The 19,378-nt window shown below is 46.4% G+C and overlaps 1 protein-coding gene across 3 annotated transcripts in view; it reads left to right on the forward strand.

The window, feature by feature from the left end:
- Positions 1–1,239: 1,239 nt before the first annotated feature.
- Wasf2 (WASP family member 2) overlaps positions 1,240–19,378 on the forward strand; it is a 75,483-nt gene continuing 57,344 nt past the window's right edge. Inside the window, exon 1 of one of the 3 annotated variants that reach the window (XM_051189018.1) lies at positions 1,240–1,388. The gene's annotated coding sequence lies outside the window, so the exon portion shown is untranslated. Of the gene's footprint in view, positions 1,389–12,929; positions 13,098–19,378 lie in introns of those variants that run through there. The other 2 variants (XM_051189016.1, XM_051189017.1) reach the window with 2 other exon arrangements.

A 19,378-nucleotide genomic window follows, 5' to 3' on the forward strand; every position in this document is an offset into this window, starting at 1 on the left:
AGAGAGAGAAAGAGAGAGAGAGAGAGAGAGGAGGAAGCGGTACACTGGGAGACACCAAACAGATGCTGGGGTTCTTGTGGGGACTGGTTGTCTCTGGCAGATGAAATGGAGAAGTCAAAGGTAATGATGTCCCCAGGTGGCTTCCCTAGTGCAGAAAGAATCTAGTAATTGTTCTTTACAATAGTCTAGAGTGGGGACCCATACTCGACACCAGCCCAGCTTCCCCAGGAAGATACTTTATTCTCCAGACATTCATGTACATCCCTCAGCCATTTGTGTATGCATTCAGCCACCTTAATGGATCACTGAGTAGATGCTGGCTGCTGGGCTGGGAGCTGGGGAGACATCATTAGCAGTACACTGCTACAGCCTCGGGTATGGATTGGCAGTCTGGGTTTGCAGCTGACTTGTGGTGAGTCCCAGCTCGACCTTCAGTTTCCTGTAACTTAAGGGGAGTGATTGGACCTTTTATGTTCTTTTTTTTTTTTTTTTTTTTTTTTTTGTCATCTGTAAGATGGGAACATTAATGGCACCTATATGCCTGGAATGGAGTGAACACTCAGTGTTAGCTGCCATTGTTTCCTTTTTGCAAAGAGACAGATCCAATAACACAATTTAACTATTTCATTACAATGGTGATAAATATTCCGATGAATCCTGACGAAGCCAGCAGGGACTGGAGGTAGGGCAGGCTTCCCAAAGTGATAGCTAGTTGTTGATCTAGGCTCCACTGGGCTGCCAGGGAAAGCCGAAGGGCACACACAGATCTGGAGGCTGGAGGGAGCGAGAGGATGGAGAGGAGGTAAGTCCCGGAGAAAGTACAGCAAGGTCAAGGTTCCAAGGTCACTTTGACTCTTGGAACCTCAAGAAGCAGTCGCCGAGAAGTAGGTCAGGGATACACACTGCCCCCATTTTACAGAAAGGACACTAAGGCCCAGAGAGGACAGTGACTTAGCAGGTCTGTCTGTGAGGAGGTGGCTTAGGGGCCCGGAAGGGACAGGCCTGAGAAAAGGCCTTTGTCCCCGTGCCTGCTGGGATGAGAACAGCAAGAGCTGAGGCTGCAGATGGTCACCGGCAGCTGTGGTGGCCAGAGCTGCATTCCTTCCCTGCCAGCAGGGCAAGTCCAGGCTTAAGCAGGGGCCTGGAATTTTCTTCTGGTCTTAAAGAAACAAAGCAAAACAAAAAAAAAAAAAAAAAAAAAAAAAAAAAAAAAAAGCCTAAAAAAAGCCTGGACTTAGTCAACATTAAGTTGTGCTGTGACTTCAAACAGATACAGCTCTGAACTGTCCCTTCTGGCCCTAGATCCCTCCAAGTCCCCAGGATAAACCTCCCAGCAGTGAGTTTCTGGGAATGACAAGGAAGTCTGGAGTCCGAGTCCAGACGTTGTGGTGAGTCTTGGCTCAGCCCCTCCAACTTGCTGTGTGACCTCATGCAGGCCATCAGCCCTCTCTGGGGCCACCAAACTGAAGAAGGAAGGCAGGGTGGGTTGATATAAGTGGGGTGGGGCGTCCAGCAACTAGCTCCAGCCAGCTGCAAGCAGCTTCCCTGTTTTCCAAGTTGGAGGTACATGCGCTTGGGGGGAGGTGATTGGGGGAGTTAGTGGGGGTTGTTGTTGGTGGTGTCTGGAAGCTGGAGACAGGCAGCCTTTCATCTTCGCTGGCCCAGGGTCGGGGCAGGTTGGCAGGCTCCACATCCCGAGATCACGTTTCAGGCTACAAGGGGCCTTTCCTGTGACCTCAGCTGGCCAGCCTCGGCTCTGCCTTCCTCCTCCATCCACACCAGAGGGAAGCAAGCAGCATCCCACCCAAGGTCACTGGCCAGCAAGTGGCTGTCCTTCGGCCTGCCCTTCCCTCTCCTCCTACTGGAGCCAGCCCCCACCCCCGCAGCTCCCCCTGCAAAGCCTTGGTCTCCTGGGCCATTAGGAATCTGCCAGGCGAGGCGTGGTCTTTTTCCTCCCTCTTGCTTCTTGGCTTGTTATCCCAGCTCTCCAAAAGCTGCCTCCTGCAAAAGCCTCCGGGTGCATGTACAGGAACATTTTTCTTTAAAAAAAGAGGAGGGGCTAGGAGGGGGACCTCAGAGAGAGAGAGAGAGAGAGAGAGAGAGAGAGAGAGAGAGAGAGAGAGAGAGGCAGCTATGGTTATGGTTTGGGTAGAAAAGCAACCAGCTCCTTAATCCTTGCCTGCAACCTCTGCCTCCCCAGCCAGCCTGTTGGCTCAAGGCCCTGGAAAGAAGCCTGTGCTCCAGCAAGAGGCCTAGACCTGTCCCCACCCGCCCGCCCGAATCCTCGCCACCTCTTTTTTCTTCCTGGGTTTGGTGTGTCTTTCAGAACCTGGAGGGAGACAAGCTGCAGGGCTCGGCAGGACTGAGATAATGTGGGGGCTGCAGAGGGGGCTGATGGGGAACCCAGTGCCCTGCCCTCTTGGTCATTTTCTCCAGACCAGAGGTTACAGGATCTGGATTGTTCAACCCCAACCTCCCTCCTCTCCCTGCTGTCACTCCATTTCTTGAATCACTGGTTTCTCCAGTGCAAGCTCCCCAGGCCATCATCACCCATATCTTGGCAGTTGCTTTGTACAAGACTTGGCAGCTGCTTCTTCTTCTTCTTCTTCTTCTTCTTCTTCTTCTTCTTCTTCTTCTTCTTCTTCTTCTTCTTCTTCTCCTTCTTCTTCTTCCTCTTTTTCTTCTTATTCCTCTTCTTTTGTAAGAGCCATTTACTTCCACATCCTAAGGACTCACTGGAACCCTCCACAGTGGTAGCAGCCAGTGTCCCACCCTTTGCTCTGGCAGAAGAATCTCTAATTATGTGTAGTTCCCATGCCTGCTTGGGTGTCTGACATAGCTTAGCTATATCGCTGGAAGTGTGTCTTGAGTGAATGACTGCAAACCATAAATAGACCCCCCCCCCAATGGCTCGTCCCTGTTAAAGACCGTTCATGCCAGTGAGTGAGGTGGTACTTGCATACAATCCCAGCATTCAGAAAGCGGAGGTGGCATTGTCTAGGTTCAAGGTCAGCCTGAACCACATAGCAAGTACCAGGCCAGCCAGAGCTACACTAGTAATACTCTTAACAGGCCAATGATTTGGTTCAGTGGATAAGGCTGCTTGCTGCCAAGTCTGATGAGCTGAGTTCAATTCCCACGTGATGGAAGGTTACTGGCCACTCCCATTATAAATACATGTAAAATAAAATAAAAACAGAGAAACCTTCCAGACATGTCCAGCACTCTCATCAGCTCAAACCTCTCTATTCGCCAGCCCCTAAAGAGGTTTTCTTTTCTCCAGAAAATCGTCTTTCCTCTAGCCTCTAGACCTTTGCCTGAGATTAGCTTTGCCTGCTGAGCTCCTTAGCTTGCTTTCGGTTCTCCCATTACCCAAGGTACCATCAAGACAAGAACACTTATCTCTAATTTCTCTCTCTCCTTTCCTCCCCCTCTCCCCGTTTGTATGTGTGTGGATATACTGGGGACTCAGGTATGCCAGGCAAACTGCACCACTGAGTGACATCCCACACTTTTTACTTTTCATTTCGAGATAAAGTTTCATTAAATTCTCTAGGTTGACCATGAACGTCATTCTGTAGCTTGCTTGGCCTTGGATTTGCAATCCTTCTGCCTCAGTGCTGGCTGCTGGCCTTGAACCAGCTGGGATTCAAGGCATTCTCTACTATGTTGCCTATTTGTTTATTTTTGCATGTGTAGAGGGGGCATGGTCGAGATCAGAAGACATCTTGCAGGGCTCAGCTTTCTCCTTCCACTATGCAGACCTCAGCGGTCAAATTCAGGTCCTCAGATTTGCCAGCAGGTACCTTTAACCACTGGCCCATCTCATTTTGCTTTTAATACAGGTCTTAGGTAGCAGCCCAGGCTGGTCTCAAACTTGCTATGTAATGGAGGAGGATGACCTCGAACCATTGATCGTACTGCCTCCACACTCCAAGTATAGGAGTTACAGGTGTGAGTTACTGCGCCCATCTGGCTTCCTGTCACTTTTTATGTACGGCTTCTTTCTCATTAAGGGGTGCTTTCAGACAGAAGCTGGGTAGATTGATCCTGGGTCATGGGTACCCTGCATAAGCCTGGACAGGAGCAGACAGCAATCTATGCTTATTAAATTAAATGAATAGACTGGTAAAGGAGGTCAAGTTCAGGAAGGATTTGGGCTTTTGGTGGGGGATGGGGAGTGAACTCAGGCTTTGCTGGGGTTAAGAGCTTTGTCTACTCCATAGCACTGGGTTACACCTCAGCCCCATGCATGGTTTTGAAGGTAAAAGGAAAAGCATAGCATGTTTTCACCAAGGGAACAGTCAGGATGGACAGACACAAATCCTAGTCATATTCATCAAGGCACTGAACATTGCAAGGCACACATGTGCACAGTGTTAACTGCTGTCACTGTTATCTCTGTCCTGAGCCTTTCCATCATGGTCAGGTCAGACGTTTTTATATCTGCTGTCTCACTTAGTTCTTACCACAGCCCAAAGAGCCAGGGATTGCTTGTCGTCCCATTTTCTACAGAGATGAGGTAGAAGCAGCAGTTTGCTGATGTCACTTGCTGGGTTAAGTGGCAGGAAGGAGATTTGAACCCAGGTCTCTCTCTAACACTGCTACCCACCCATGTTCCTTGACTGGAGCACCTGCCTGCAGGAGGAGGAAGAGAGGAAGGTGGTAGAGTGGCATGGTGGGAAGGCAGGGAGGCTCCACTGAGCTGGGGCCTCAGAAGCAGAGCAGCAGGCAGTTTCTTTCTAGAGCTTTCATTTCCGTCAGTGTCTTCCAAGCAGGTGAAAAACCCTACAGAGGGCCCTTCTCTCTCCCTCCCCCTTCCCACCTCCTCCTGGCTGCCTCTTCCCCCACGCTGGGAGGGGGAGGTCAGGTATGCCGCTGGGGATGCAGGGGGAGCGGAGTGAGGAGGTAGGGGAACATCATTCCAGATCCTTCCCCTCTAGCACCCGCCTTCCCCTTCAAAGGCGCTCAGGGAGGAGAGAGCATTCCAGGTGGAAGGGATGGCAAGCGCAAAGGCATCGGATTAAGGATGTGGAGGCGGAGAAAGCCTGTGAGCCAGGCTGGGACCGAGGTTTGGGGCCCCCTGGGATTGCTCAGTGAAGAACTTGTTTTGAGAGAGACAGGGAGAGAGAGGGAGAGGGAGAGAGGGGGGAGGGAGGGAGGGAAGGGAGGGGAGGGGAGAGGGAGAGAGGGAGAGAGAGAGATTGTGTACCCAGCAAGAGCTGAGGATGCCAGAGGAAGGGGAGTGGCCCGGATTTGGGGACTTTCTGGGCTCTGAGCACAGTATTCTCCACCCACTCCCCACAGATGGGGTGGGGATGCAGGACGTAGAGAGGTGATTCTTTTTGATCCCTGTGTTTTGTACCTGACTCTGCTAGTTCTGTTCCAGACACTGGCTCGTAGCTCTTCTTCCAGGCATTCACACATTTTTTTCTCCCTCTCTACAAGAGTCATATGATTCACTCCATTATATAGACAAGAAAACTGTGGCTCTGACAGATCATATACCTTGACTGAAATCAGAAATCATGTTTGGATTGTCTGGCTGATTAGTTTTGTGGTTAAGTTTTGTTTTGTTTTTGAGACAGGGAGTCCTAACTAGGTAGTCCAAACTGACCTCAAACCCTCCATCATCTCCCCTTGGCCTCTGGGTGCTGAGATTATAGGTGTCCCACACACTTAGCTCCAGACTGTGGAAGAGGCACATTTAGGAATTGATCCCTGGTCTGTTTCTACAGGTGGCAATTTTGCTTGTCAGCCGGTTGGGCTGTTCTCCCAGAGGGTTCCTGTCCCCATAGCAACAGTGAGAGGGACTCCCTGGTGGACTGCACTTTAGAGTTTGTGCAGGCCTTATTGCTTGTGTGTCTTGAAGCTTTATCATCCCTATTTCAGAGATAAGGAAACTGAGGCTCAGAGTATGGGTGGAACCCAGCTATGATTACAGAGCCATTAAACTGCAAAGCTGGCATTCAAACAGAGCATGGTTAGAGTTCTTTTCACCTCCTCTGTGGAGGAAGAGGGTCTGTTTCATGTTCTTCTCAGAGAACTGACAGTTGACTTTGTTGTTTTTTGAGACAGGGTCTCATTAAGTATTCTATCGAGTGCCATCACTCCCAGCCAGTTTGACTTTTTAGAGCTCTTGAGAGACATAGGGCGTGGCCTCTTTGCAGCCTGGGGATGCTCCAGGCACTGGATACTGGATCAACATCCTAGTGATAACTTTGATTCCTTGGACAGAACAGGGAAGGCTTGGCTGGCCCAGGCTGGGTTCATCCTAGCTAGTGCTTCCTGACTGGATGCCCAGGAGCCAGGCTCTTAGCTCCCTGTTCTTTGTTGACCTCATGGGTAACAGAAGGAAGCCCATAGGCATATTGTAAGGAGTTAATACATACATGTACAGCATTAGCACATGCTCAACATACAGTAAATGCTCATTAATATTCTTAATATATGTAACATTATCATCTCAGAAAGCAAGTTGTCTAGTTGTATCACCTACACAGGAAATATTAAGGTGTTTATTGGATAGAAATCTTGATTTCTAGTGCAGGCAGAGACAGATGACATCAGCATATTCACAATAATTTTTACTTGTGTTTAAGTCAGTGTCTCACTATGCAGTCTGGACTGTCCTGGAACTCTCTATGTAGACCAGGCAGAACTCAAAACTCACAGACACCAGACTTCCTGCCTCTGACTGAGTTCTAGGATCAAAGGTGAGCCACACCAGGCTCAATTTATTGTTTTGAAACAAGTCTTGGCCAGATTGTCCTTGAACTCATTACGTAGCCCAGGTGAAATTCCTGCCTCAGCCTCTGGAGTACAGGCATTACAATCATGAACTACCACACTGGGCTCAATAACCATAATCAGTGTTAGATATATTATTACCATTCAATAGCTGCTGATGTATGCTAGTCATTGTGCTAAGTGAGTCACATCTACTGTCTCATTTAAAATTATTTTTGAGACAGGATCCTATGTAGTCCAGGATGGTGTCAAAGTTGCTATGTAGCTGAGGACAACCTTTACTTTTTTTTTTTTTTTTTTTTTTTTTTTTTTTGAGACAGGGTTTCTCTGTATTGCTTGGGAGCCTGTCCTGGAACTCGCTCTGTAGACTAGGCTGGCCTTGGCCTCAAACTCACAGAGATCTGCCTGCCTGCCTTTGCTTCCCAAGTGCTGGGATTAAAGGCATTCACCACCAATGGCTGGTGACAACCTTTAAATTTCAAATCCCTTTACCCTCATCTTCTGAGTGCTTGGATAACAGAGGTGCCACCATGTCCACTTGTCTGTCTATGTGTCTGTCTGTCTGCCTGCCTGCCTATCTATCCATCTACCTACCTATCTATCTGCTTATTTTAGACACTGTCTCATAGTGTAGGCCAGGCTGGCCTCAAACTACTGATGCTCCAGCTTCAACCTCCTGAGTGCTGTGATTTCAAACCTAGCTCAAACGCATTCAATCTTTACAGCTCTGGGAAACAGAAGTAATAGTTGTTGTTCTTTTGTTACAGTTATAGGATAAAGCTGGAGAAGGGGGGGTGGTCCCGATTGAGTGGGGGTCCCAAGGTAAGGGACCACGTGGGAGAGCATAGCAGGTGAGGTGACCAAGGCGGAGGGAATAACACAGCAGGCCAGGCAGACAGAGCTTGAATGAGGATTTTCTTTAGAAAGGGGAGTGAGGGGGAAGGGAAGAGACATAGAAACACCAGGAACAGAAGAGGAGAGAGAGAGAGAGAGACAGAGAAGAGCAGGAGAAAAAAAACACAAGAGCAAAGAGCAGAGAAGGCAGAGGTCGTAAGTGGGCGGGGGTCTGTCTTTTAAAGGGGTCCTTTACACCTGAGTACAGACTAGTACTCATGAAACCATGGGCTGACTAGGGTACTGCCTGAGTGCATTCTGCCAGGTGATAGGGGCAGGCCAGGATAATGCCTGAATCCTTACAATAGTAATTAGTTTTTACTCCATTTTTGATACAATTTTAAACAATTTACTCAATAATTTCTTTTCTCAGACATAGCTTTACTATGTAGCCTGGCTGGCTGGGAACTCACTATGTAGACCAGGCTTACCTCAAACTCAGCGATCCAAGGTGAAGTAGGAAATGGAGGCAAATGGCCTTGACTCTGAGAGAAAAGCCCAGCTGTGGCAACACAGTATTTTCTAGGTTTTTTAATCCACCTGCTTCTCCCTGTACACAAGGCCAAAACAATTATAACCCTTTCTTTATGTTTATTTGGAAACAAGGTCTCCTTTTGTAGGCCAAATTAGATTCAAACTTGCTATATAGTTCAGTTGGGGTTATGTGTGCACCACCAAACCAGGCATGGTAGTACATACCTGTAATGTCAACACTCAGGAGGCTGGGACAGGAGGATTACTAGGAGTTTGAGGCTAGTGTGGGCTACATAGCAAGTATCAGGCTGGGGAGGTGACTTAGCAGTTAAAAGGGCTTCCTGTTCTTCCAGAGGACCTGAGTCCAATGACCAGCAGTTATGATGGAGGGCAGGGCAAATCATAACTGCCTGTAACTCCAGCTCCAGGGGATGTGATGCCACTGCTGCCGTCTTCTGTTCTCTTCAGGTACACACGCACACGCACACACAGTGTGGGTTAATAAGTCCAGCTCTGATCTTTCAGATCAGATCAGAAACAAACTCAAGAGAGGTGAAGAACCCTGCCCATTACTAGACTTTGTGGTACATATTGGTAATTCCAGGACTCAGAAAGCTCAGGCAGGAGGATTGTCTTGAGTTTGAGGCCAAACAAAATAAACAATACCCCAAAATAAACAACAACAAAAACCAAATAATAACAAAATCATACATTGAAGAAAGTTGTGAAAGAATGATTTAAAGCCTGGCTTCTAAGTTTTTGTTTGTTTGTATTTTTTTTTCCCCAAGACAGGGTTTCTCTGTGTGTAGCCCTGCCTGTCCTGGAACTTGATCTGTAGACCAGGCTACCAGGCTGGCCTCAAACTCACAGAGATCTGCCTGCTTCTGTCTCCCAAGTGCTGGGATTAAAGGTGGTGTGTGCCAGGATTAACAGGCTAGCTCCAAAGTCTTAAGATCAGATGGCAATTTGGCCAGGGCATAGAAGGCTGTATCAGTTATATTGTCATTCATTGGCTGGATCTCCTGATTCAGACTTACCTCCCCTCTCTCCTAGATGCTAGGTCAACAAAACTTTTTTTTTTTTTTTTTTTTTTTTTTTTGAGACAGGGCTCCTCTGTGTAGACTGACCATCCTGGAACCAGCTCTATAGACAAGACTGGTTCTTGAACTCACAAGAGATCAGCTTGTTTCTGTCCCCCAAATGCTGGGATTAAAGGCATGCACCACCACCACCACCTCCAGCTCAAGTACCATTTATACAGTGCCTTTTATATGCCAAACCAACTTTTCCTCTGCACCCATCTTTTGACTTAAACCAAATTTTCCAACTTCCAGCTCATTTTTGGGCAGACATTCTTTCCCATGTGTTCATCAATTCATCCCAATACCACCTGCTCAGCCTGCTTCCTCTTGTCTGGACATTCATTCTAGTGAACACATTGCTTTTGAAGTGTCTGATCATTTATTTAACTTTAACTCCTAACTCCATGAGGGTCTGTTTTGCTCACCATTGCAGCTGTCCATTCCCAGGGTGCTCTATACATTGTAGGTGCTTAGCTTTTTTTTTTTTTTTTTTTTTTTTTTTTCTTGGTTATTCAAGACAGGGTTTTTCTGCGTAGCCCTGTCAGGAACTAGCTCTATAGACCAGGCTGGCTTCAAACCCATAGAGATCCACCTGCCTCTACCTCCTGAGTGCTAGGACTAAGGGCATTCACTGCCACCCAGCAGCATTATTTTTTTTTTAATTAATTTATTGATTTTGTGTACAGTGTTCTGTCTGCATGTACACCTGAAGGCCAGAAGAGGGTGCCAGATCTCATTACAGATGATTTTTGAGCCTACATGTGGGTGCTGGGAACTGAACTCAGAACCTCTAGAAGGGCAGCCAGTGCCCTTAACTGTTGAGCCATCTCTTCAGCCTCCAGTGTTTAACATTGTTTTAAAAAATATTTCTTTATTAGGTGGATGGTGGTGGCACACACCTTTAATCCCAGGACTTAGGAAGCAGAGACAGGTGGATCTCTGAGTTCGAGGCCAGCCTGGTCTACATAGCAAGTTCTAGGACAGCTAGGGCTACACAGAGAACCCTGTTTCAAAAAACAAACAAACAAACAAACAAAAATTATTTATTGAGTGTGTGTTTGTATGTGTGTGTGCATGTGTGAGGACATGGACATACCAAGGCCTGTGTGTGAAAGTCAAAGGACACCTTGGTTTTCTCTTTACACCAAATTTTGGGGGATTGAACTGGGGTCATCAGGCTTTTTTTTTTTTTTTTTTTTTTTTTATGTTGAACCATCTCAGTGGTTTCTATTGAATGGATGAATCCACTAGTGAATAAATAGCTACTGGGAGCGTTGTGCACAATTAATTCTATCATTAATGCAGCTCTCACTATTGCTCCGTTGTCTGCATCAAAACAGTTTTTTTGTTTGTTTGTTTACTTATTTTAGTTTGTGTGTGTTTACTTCCACGTATGCATGTGCACCACCATGCATATTCAGTACCATCAGGGGTCAGAAGAGGGCGCCAGAGTTAGGGGTGGCAGTGATGCTTCAAACTTCCCTGAGTCTCAGCCCAAAGCCAGCCATTCACATCACTGCCTTCCTTCACGTTCCATCATACCAGCATTTAAACAGTCACATGCCAGACTGAGCGTCCCAATCCAAGCCTGGGAGACACCCATCCAGTGATCTCTGGGGCCCTGCTGGCACTGCTTACTTGGCAGCGGTGGCCTTTAAGCTTCAGGGAGGGAAAAGGACTTGGAAATACATCCAAAGCAGTCCTTGATGGCTACAGCTTTGCTCCCATGAGTGGACAGACCTGCCTGAAGACCTGGAAAGGCCAGGTATGGTGGCGCAGACCTCTAATCCCAGCAATGGGAAGACAGAGGCAGGATCTCTGTAAGTTCAGGCCACTTGGCTTACTTAATGTTCCAGGACAGCCAAGGGCTACATAATAGAGAGACCCTGTCTCAAAATGATAAAGTAAAATAATAAAATGACATAAAATAAAAAATAAAGGCCCAGCATCTGGCTGTCTCACTGCAGGCCCCCAGTGGCCACCTCATTTGGCATTTGCCCACCTACTTGTCATCTCTTCTCTCTTGACCCCTAGAATTCTGGGAACATGTCCTGGGGTCACTTTCCCACAAGAATATTATTGGTCTAGCCGGGCAGTGGTGATACACGCCTTTAAACCCAGCACTTGGAAGGCAGAAGCAGGTAGATCCCAGTAAGTTCGAGGCCACCTTGGTCTACAAAGCAAGTCCCAGGACAGTCAGGACTGTTACACAGAGAAATCCCGTCTCAAAAAGCCCAAACAAACAAGTAAAAAGAATATTGGCCTAGCTGGTGTGTATCAGGGGCCCTAAATTTAGGGTGAACATTGGCTCCGCACCCTAAGGTCTACCCTGGCCTGCTAAGGGGTTGGGGGAGAAAAGCCTCTTTCAGGTGACAAGATGTGTAAGAGTAAGTAAAAAGGAATAGATGCTGAGTGATATAGGCTCAAGTCTTGGGATCATTTCCAATTACTTGGGTGACTATGGGAAAAATTATATCACAAATTCAGGGTTTTGTGTGAAAAATACATGTGTGTGAGAGTAGAGAATTACTTCAGGGGCTATTCTGGCAACTTCTGTTTTGATTTTTTTGCAACCTGGTTCTCTCTTTCTCTTTTCAAGACAGGGTTTCTCTGTAGCTTTGGAGTCTATACTGGAACTTGCCCTGTAGACCAGGTTGGCTTCGAACTCACAGAGATCTGCCTGCCAGTGCTGGGATCAAAGGTGTGCGCCACCACAGCTCCACAGGAACCTGGTTCTCTTATTGGCCTAGACTGGACAAGCAGGATAAACGCCTGCGCCTGTGAGCTCTAGACATCTCCCTGTCTCTGACTCCCCATAGCTGGTATTACAGGTCTGCATCATCGGGTCTGTTATCCTTTTTGTTTTAATAAATCTGTGTTCTAGAACGCAGGTCTTCATGCTTTCAAAGTGGCACTTTACTGACAGCTGTGTCGTCTCCCCACATTCTTCTGTAAGAAGACTATAACTGCTGTACAGACTTGCTCCAGAAATGAGCTAAACTGGATTCGTCACATTGTCACACAGCTGCAGTATTTTGTATTCAATTAACCACTGGGCATGCATCTTCCTAGCTCCCACCTAACCGGGCTGGGAGCAGACCTGCACGGGCCTACTGCTCCTAATTTATGGAACAAAGTGAGAACTAGGTAGGCTGGAGTTGTCTGAAGTTGTAGAGTGAAATGACATGTGACAGTGGCCTCTCAGAACTAGCTTCCAATTCCAGGACCCAAGTTGGACACCTATCCTTCTGGATGAGCTGAAGCCTATGACTCACTCCCCAGCCGACTTTCGTTCCGGCCTGGGACAAGGCGTGAAGGGACATAACTATTTGCAACTCCAGGGGTGTCCACAGAAAGTTCATAGGCTCGGCCCGTTCCTTCCACCAAAAATACTGGGTTTCTGGACTCTGATGAAAAGAATTCATCTTTCAACACATGTTTGCGAGGTCTTGCACTTTCTTAGCTAATATTTTCCTACTCGAACTCGGGCGTCGATTTACCTTTATTTCCTCCTCCACTTCACTTGGTTTGCCCTAGCCTCTGTTTACTCCGATTGCGGAAGTCGCTCGGGTGGAGTTCCCGGGACACTACCTTTGAATACGTCTTTTGCGTACTTATTTAATTGGCATTGGATTCTGACCAATGGGATAGTTGGAGACCCGGGGCGGGTGGGGAAGAGAGCCAATCAGAACGGTTGGCGGGGTGTGGCTGCGTCCCGGGGCGGGGAATCACGTAATGGCGTACTCGGGCCGGTGGAGTGCGGTTAGGGGTGTAGCGCGCTGACGGGGGCTCCGGCTGTGTGGCAGCCCGCGAAGCGGAGGGCTGGAGCGCACTCCGTGGGGACACGTGCCGGCCGGCCTGCTCTCCATGTCACTGAGGGCGACTGCTCGAGGTCAGGTGAGCAACAAGTCCCCCCTGGGCGCGTCCGGCAGTGCGGCGCGAGCGCCGGCCGGGCGGCCCCTGCAGGGTCCGCGAGAGTCCTGGTGCCCGCTCTGGCTGCCCGGCTACGGCCCGCGTGCTGTCAGCGCTGTGGGCGACACCTCAGGGGTGGCCCCGAGTGCCCTTCGGAGACTTGGGAGGGCCGGCGAAGAGTGTGACGACCTGTGGCCCCGCCACCGACTCCCCGGGTGTGCTCTTGAGCAAGTCACTTCCGTCTTTGGGCCTCAGTTTACCATTTGTGAAAAGACTTCGCAGAAGTGTGTGAATTGGGTCTCAGCGGTTTGCCGAGCTCTTGGACAAGTTCTTCTCCAGGCTGAGCCTCAGTTTCCGTATTTGGACCATGAAGTGATTGGGATATCTTGGAGGTCCCTGGCCTGCTGAGCTGGGGAGTGGGTAGGGCACTTATGTGTGAGTGTGCGCGCGCGCACATGTGCACAGAACGAGCTGTAGAGAAAGGGTGGTTGGTTTACGGGACCACTTGTTACCAAAGCCTGGGTGCTACGCAGATCGTGACGGGGCAGGGCCAGGGTCCTTTGGTCCTCTGAGATGAGAGGTTTTATACAGTCGTTCATAGATTCAGAGATGATGAGGAAACCCTTGGAGCCTTTGGGGCCGCTATTGGCATTTAAGCCAAGCACTGAATAGGAAAAAAGCCAAAAAAAAATAATAAAAATAAAGTTTATGGTTGCCCTACTATGTGCCAAACCTTAGGAATACATTCTTGTTTAGTTTTTCCAGTTGTCCTTGGGAGTTCACAGGTGAGGAAGCCAAGTTCAGTAACTTGTTCAGGGCCACCCCAGTAAGGTGAGACGCTCACCAACGTGAGGGTGTCTCCTCTGGGAATCCCCGGGGCAGGGGTAAGTCACTGCTGGCTTAAATGGGAAGTTTGCTTTGTCAGAAATGGAGGGAGGGCTGTAGCCCAGAGATTTGATTTCATGTCTGCCCCCACAGCAGACGAGGGCTTGAGCCCGGGGTTATTAATTATAAGTCCATCCCCCTCTCTCATTCGGTGACTTAGAAAGGGCCATTTCCAAGGTTTAAATGTCACTTCCGAGTGTGTCAGAACAGCAGAGAATTCAGTTTGAGTCCACGCAGGGGTCCTGCAGAAGAAAGTTCAGCAGCTTTTGCTGGACAGACTTCTGGTTCTGGCTGGTACCATCCCAGTGTCTTGTCGCTTCTCTGTAGGAAGGCTACGTTTTATTGGAAGAAATTACCCATCTGTTCGTTTAAATTTCTTTGGGTTCCTTAGGGTGAAAGCTTCAATAGCCTACCTGTGTTTAAGTGTAGCATTTTTTCTTTCTTTGTACTTTCCTTATCTTTCAGGCGAGTGAACTTTGGGTAGGAGGTAGCCGGGTACCACGGCCCTTAAGCTTTATAAATCTCAGGAGTCTTGGGTTAATCAAAATAGTAGTCCAGCGTGGGTATTGTCAATGGTAGGGAGGAAGAGGAAGTTGCTGCGAAAGAGGGCGTTTCTTAGCTGTGGAGCCAATATGTATTTTCTTTGTTTGAAATTCTAAAACCAGAAAAGCAGCAGCTAAAGGAGGAAGGAAGGGAAGAACTTCTAAATTCTGCTTCCTGTCAGAGAGTTTTGGGCACTGTCCAGGGCTGTGTGGGAGGCACTGCTTGCCCAGGAAAAGGCCATTGAATTGGCTGGACTTTGAGAATGATCTTGTAGATTCTGGAATCTATAATGAAAGAAATAACTTTCAAGTCCTAAGTCCTCTCAGATAAATGTTTAAAGAACATTTTAGTGAGTTATCATTGTTGATTCATTGTTCCCACCATACTTTCCAGTCTTCGGCTAAATTTTAACCATGATTTAACTCTGGGTTCTAACATGATCTGAGTCTGCTATTAGAGGAGGAAGAGCCACCATCACTTGGAAAATATGATGTGTTTGGACTTTTTATATCTGTTGTTATTTTCTTTTTAATGTTGTTATTTATTTATGTTCTGTCCTTGAACTAGCATCTTCTTTCATCAGACTCTCAAATGTTGGGACTACAGACATCAGGTACTACCATGTCCCATTTGGTTTTTGACATTTAAGGTTTTTTTTTTTTTATTATTTTTTAATGGTTATGAGTCACTATATGGGTGTTAGTACCTTGGGTCTTCTGCAAGAGCAGCAAGTGCTTTTAACTGCTGAGCCATCTCTACAGCCCCTCAAGACTTTTTTTTTTATTACCTGTACGTGTGCATATCTCTGTGTGAGTATGTGTAACTCCAGTTCCAAAAGGATCCAATTCCCACTTCTGATCTCAGGCAGCAGGCACTCACATAGTACACATGCATACCTGTGCAAAACACATGCAAAACACTCATACAGTAAACATTGTATAATGGAGTTGATTTCAGAGTGTTATGTGGGTTTTTTTTTTTTTTTTTTTTTGTTTTGTTTTGTTTTTTGAGACTGAGTTTCTCTGTACTGCTTTGGAGGCTGTCCTGGAACTTTCCCTGTAAACCAGGCTGGCTTCAAACTCACATAGATCTGCCTGCCTCTGCTTCCCCAGCTCTGAGACTAACAGTACTTTAGTTAAAATGTAGCTGGTGTGCATTTTCTCTTAGGTATGAGAATGTATCTTTTAGTACTCTCTCTATACTTGTTTTTAGATGCTAAGATGACTCCCTCCACCTTTTCTTTATTTGTGGTGCTGATAATGGAACTCCATTGTGTCTGCTAAGCTGGTGTGCTTTACCGCTGTGTGTTACATCACCAGCCCTTTCTGTCCCCTCTTTTATAAATAAAAATTTATACGTTCTTTGCTCTCTTTGTTTTCTATAGCTATTGAGAGAAATAGTACCATTTTCTTTACACCCGAGGGAAAGATGATTTGTGCTAGCAGGATTTTAGAGCTGTATTTTTTTTCCCCCTGGTGCTTTTAGACAAGGTCTCTTTCCATAAGCTTGCCTGGAACTAGCTATGCAGCTGAGGATGACCTTGAACCCTTTTTTTTTTTCTTTTTTTAAAATTATTTATTTATTTGGTTTTCAAGACAGGGTTTCTCTGCGGCTTTGGAGGCTGTCCCACAATTAGCTCTTGTAGACGAGGCTGGTCTCCCATTCACGAGATCCACCTGCCTCTGCCTCCCGAGTCCTGGGACTAAAGGCATGAGCCACTACCTCCCTGCTGACCTTGAATTCATGATCTCTGTACCTCCACCTGCCAAGTGCTGGGTCTGGAGGCTTGTGCCACTATACCCAGTTTTTGTGGTGCTGGGGATTGAACCTAGGATTTCAATGCATGCTAGACAAACACTCTTCCAATTAAGCCACATCCCCAGTCACACTGTATGTATCCTTAACTTTTCTGAGCTACCCCTACTATAGAATGAAGGTCATTGTTTGACAATGAAGTATTTCTTCTCTTTATAAGAACCCCCACAACATAGATTTTAAGAATCTTGTCCTTCAGAAGACTATGGAACCACTGTGTTTGAAGGCTTCAGTTCATTCTATTTGAATGGCTCCGTAGTGTCTGACAATAGCACTTTCACTGAGATGTAGGGAGTATAGAATGGTGGATTGTAGGTTCCAAGTTGTAAGTGGAGTAGTGGGATTGGACCAGGGAACAGGAGTGATTCTCATCTAGATCCCCCTTTTCATAAGTGCTATCAAAAAATAACTGCAAAATAGTGAACTAGCATGCTACATTCTAACATAACCTGTGATTCTTAGTACATTCTGTAAGTCAGTCAGTAATAGTAGCAGACACTTTTAATCCCAGCACTCTGGAGGCAGAGGAAGGTAGATCTCTGAGTTCAGAGGAGTTCAGAGCCTGAACAGCAGTTTCAGGACAGCTAGAGTGACATAGTGAGACCCTGTCTCAAACAAAACAAAACAAAAAAACAACACCCCCCCCCAAAAAAAAAAAAAAAAAAAAACCAAGGGAAAATAAAACCTAAAAAATCAAGTTGCGTAGCCATGTCTTATATTTCTTTTGTGTTTGTAACTCCTAAAGACCAGAACTTGAAACTGAATATATCACGATTCTACATGAAAAATGTGCTTGTTAAGTGGCATAGGAGCTCTGATGTCAGTACATAAACAGGTTAGGAATTGTTTATATACCTCTCGTGTGTGTGTGTGTGTGTGTGTGTGTGTGTGTGTGTGTGTGTGTAAGTCAGAGGACTACTTTGGAAGTCAGTTCTCTTCTTCCACTCTGGTGTCTAGAGATTGGATTCTGGTGTCAGGTTTGTAAAGTTTGTTTGTTTGTTTCTTTTTTATTTCAGAGCTTTTCTTTGTAACTTTGGAGCCAGTCCTGGAACTCCTTCTGTAAACCAGGCTGGTCTTGAACTCACAGAGATCCACCTGCCTCTACCTCCCAAGTGCTGGGATCAAAGGTGTGCGTCACTATACCTGTCCAACTGAGAGTTATGTTTGAATATCAGCCTTACTAAGGTTGAGTTGGGGTGACAACTGATAATTTTGGAATAGGTAGAAAGGCATAGTTTTGGGGGATTTGAGTAAGGGAGACAGACTCCTGGGTACTAGGGATGCCAAAAGAGGGCATGGGAAGTTGTAGTTTGAGGGGCTGGAGACGGATTGGTTAAGAGCATGTAGTATTCTTCCAGAGGAACTGAGTTCAATTCCTAATACCCACATCAGTGGCTCACAGCCAGCTCCAGGGGAATCTGACACCTCTGGTCTCAGGACACCTGCTTTCGTATGCAGGTAGACACACATAGATATAGGCTGTGAAATATGATGCCTTTTGCTTATCCTTTAGAGCAGATCTAAGACCTCATCTTCTGCTTTGGGAAAGGCTCATTGACTACCCTCCTCTCTTTGTTGAAGCACTAATCAGAGAGTCAAAACCAAGTCAGACAACAAAACTTACAGACAACTAAGGAACATTGAGAGCAGGAGGAATAGCCTTCCCCAGGGAGGCAGGGAGAACATAGCACTTGGTTATCCAATACCAAGTGGTCAGCTCTAAAAAACTGCAGAGACAAGTAACATTTAGGCAGAGCAGGTTGTATTTTTATATTTAGGAACAGACACATGCATACACACACACATAGAGACAATGGAGAAAAAAGGGAACAAGACGGGTGGTAGGTGTGAGGGTTTGGAGGCAAGAAAGGAAGGGGGAAATGATGTAATTATATTCTAATCTCAAAAAATTATAAAATCCCCCACAAAGTCAAGTCAGACAAGTGATAAAGTTGCTTTCCCTGACTGTGTGTTTCTTCTGTTTCTCCTTCTTCCGCTTCTTTTTTTTTTTTTTTTTTTTTTCTCCCTGAGGTAGGGTTTCTCTGTAGCCTTGGCTGTCCTAACTGCCTCTGCTTACCAAGTGCTGGGATTAAAGGCATGCACCACCATGCCTGGTTTACTGTGTACTGCTTCTTTTTTTTTTTTTTTTTTTAATAAATTTTTATTTAATTAGAAACAATCTTATTGTTCATATCAATTACCGTGTGCTTCTTAATGCTGTTCTTTCTAAATTTTTTTCTTAAATGAAGATTTAAAAAAAAATATTTATTTATTATATATAAAGATGGTTGTGAGCCACCATGTGTGTACTGGGAATTGAACTCAGGCCCTCTGGAAGAGTAGCCAGTGTTTCTAACCTCTGAGCCATCTTTCCAGCCCCTAACCCAGGCTTTCATATGTGTTAGGCAAGTGCCATACTACTGAGTTACATTTCCAACCCCGACCCCCGGCTTTCCCCTCCCCCCACTTTGAGACAGGGTCTTAATCTGTAGCTCTGTCTAAATGCCCTGTAATTTACTGTGTAAACGAGGCATGCCTTGAACTCACAAGATTCACCTGCCTCTGCCTCTCCCTCCCAAATGTTGGAATTTAAAGTCATGTGCTACCATACTTGGCATCCCCAGTCTTTTTTTGTTGTTGTTGTTGATTTTTGTATGTCAAGTGTACAGCATAACAGATAGGCTTAATAAATGCTAACAATGCCTCTGTTTTATTCTGTTCTTGTAGTTTTATTTTGAGCTAAGATCTCATTCTGGAGCCTGGGCCAGTCTTGAATTCTTGATCCTTCTGCTTGAGCCCCTTGATGTCCTGAACTACTACGTCTGGCTTTTCTAGGTTCATTTGTGTGGATTCTCTTAATTACATTTCATAGTCAGATTAGAATTTTAAATAGTGTACTGTTTACTATCCATTAGGTGCCAATAGCATCCTCCCTCAATGTGATACCCAGAAATATCTCTAGACATTGGTACCCGGATAGAGGAGCCAGATTGCCCCAGTCAAAAACCACTGAGTTAGCAGGG

This window comes from Phodopus roborovskii, unplaced genomic scaffold, assembly GCF_943737965.1.
Source record: "Phodopus roborovskii unplaced genomic scaffold, PHOROB, whole genome shotgun sequence".
Classification (NCBI taxonomy): Eukaryota; Metazoa; Chordata; class Mammalia; order Rodentia; family Cricetidae; genus Phodopus; species Phodopus roborovskii.